This window comes from Rhinolophus sinicus, chromosome 4 (assembly GCF_057876585.1).
Source record: "Rhinolophus sinicus isolate RSI-liver-muscle chromosome 4, RSI-T2T, whole genome shotgun sequence".
NCBI lineage: Eukaryota > Metazoa > Chordata > Mammalia > Chiroptera > Rhinolophidae > Rhinolophus > Rhinolophus sinicus.
Genome location: NC_142504.1, coordinates 54830209 through 54832138, shown reverse-complemented (window position 1 = coordinate 54832138; position 1930 = coordinate 54830209). Strand labels below are relative to the sequence as shown.

The following is a 1930-nucleotide window of genomic DNA, read 5'->3' as shown; positions in this document are numbered from 1 at the left end:
AGCTGTCGTCATATTATCCTTGATGTCCTGAACGTCATCCAAATATCTTCCTTTCAAAATTTCCTTTACCTTCGGCTAAAGAAAGAAGTCATTGGGGGCCAGATCAGGAGAGTAGGGAGGGTGTTCAAATACAGTTATTTGTTTACTGGCTAAAAACTCCCTCACAGACAGTGCTGTGTGAGCTGGTGCATTGTCAAAGAAGGCTGCATGACAAAGAGCCATGAACTGTTGGTGAAAAGTTTAGGTCGTCTAACTTTGTCACGCAGCCTTCTCAGCACTTCCAAATAGTAAACTTGGTTAACTGTTTCTCCAGTTGGTACAAGTTCATAATGAATAATCCCTCTGATTTCAAAAAAGGTTAACAACATCGTTGTAACAAGTTCACAAACTTAATTGTCAGATCTCGTATATATTTTTTTTAAAGACACATTTATTCAGCATCATGATGACTATTATATTTAGCAATCAACAGCATGGATGCAAAAATAAAAATCTACATTAAAACATGTTGTTGGAATGCTTTATACTTTGCACAGAATGGAAATTAAAATAACCTGTTATACAATTAGTCACAAATATAGTCCTCAAGTTTTTTGCCCATACACATGAGTATTGTCTAAAACATGTCTTCTTTGTAGCAGCGAGGCCCTGCTATCACTGTGCTTGGCTGAGTTCACAAATCTGTTATAACTTGTAGCTTCTCTGTCACTTCTCTGGCCCTCCTCTCCTGCTAAGCTTTGTTTCCTGGCAGTAATTAAAACCTTCTGCCACTGCCATAGCTACTGCTGCTACTGGAACCGCCATAGCCACCTTGGTTTCATGGTTTGGCAAAGTATTGACCTCCATCAGCCAGCATAGGGGCCAGAGCTTCTGCCTCCAAAGTTTCTCCTTTCATGGGTCCAAAATTTGAAGACTGATTGTTGTAATTGCCAAAATCATTGTAGCTTCCTCCACCTCCAAAATTGCTTCTATCATTCCAAACCCATGATAGCCCTCTCCACTGCCACCATACCCTCCATCACCACAACTGCCACCAAAGCCACCTTGACCACTGAAGTTTCCTCCATGACTAAAGTTGTCATTCTCACTGAAACCACCCTTCAACCCCCACTGGAGTTTCCAGAACCACTTTGATCTCTTTGGCTGGATGAAGCACTAGCCATTTCTTGCTTAGATAGGGCTTTCCTTACTTCAGAGTTGGGGTCATTCACACTGGCATTTCTGAATGACAGTCTTGTCTACAGAGTCCTGGTCATCAAAGGTCAGAAAAGAAAAGCCTCTGTTATTGCCACTGCCTCAGTCAGTCATGATTTCCATCGCTTCAGTTTTCCCACACAGTTCAAAAACATCTCTTAGGCGATGATCTTTAGTGTCTTCTTTAATACCACCAACACAAATCTTTTCCACAGTGAAGTGGGCACCAGGTCTTTGAGAATCTTCTCTTGAGACAGCCCTCTTTGGTCCCACAGCTCTTCCATCCATGTGTGGCTTTTCATTCATAGGTTCATCCACCACCTCCACGGTGGCACACATGACAAGCCCAAAGCCTCTGGAGCGCTTGGTGTTTGGGTCTCTCATCACCACACAGTCTGTGAGTGTTCCCCCTTGCTCAAAATAGCTCCTCAGACTCTCATCAGTTGGTTTCAAAGTTCAACTCTCTGATGAAGAGCTTCCACAGCTGTTCAGGCTCTTTGGGAGACTCTGAGTTAGACATGACAACTGTGGGAGGAGAAAATTTAACAATGCTTACTCGGTGGTGTCCACCGACAGAAAAAAGCAAACCTTGTGCATCTTTTGGAATTAGTATTTTTGTTTTCTTGGCTAGATACCCAGAAGTAGAATTGCTGGGTCATATGGTAGAACTATTTTTAGTTTTTTCAGGAATCACCATACTGTTTTCCATAGTGGCTGCACCACCTACAGTGCATGA

At 42.5% G+C, this 1930-nt stretch overlaps 1 pseudogene; it reads right to left on the bottom strand.

Annotated features, from left to right (window-relative positions):
* Nucleotides 1–594: 594 nt before the first annotated feature.
* Nucleotides 595–1714, bottom strand: LOC109438721 (heterogeneous nuclear ribonucleoprotein A1-like; annotated as a pseudogene).
* Between the last annotated feature and the right edge of the window lie 216 nt (nucleotides 1715–1930).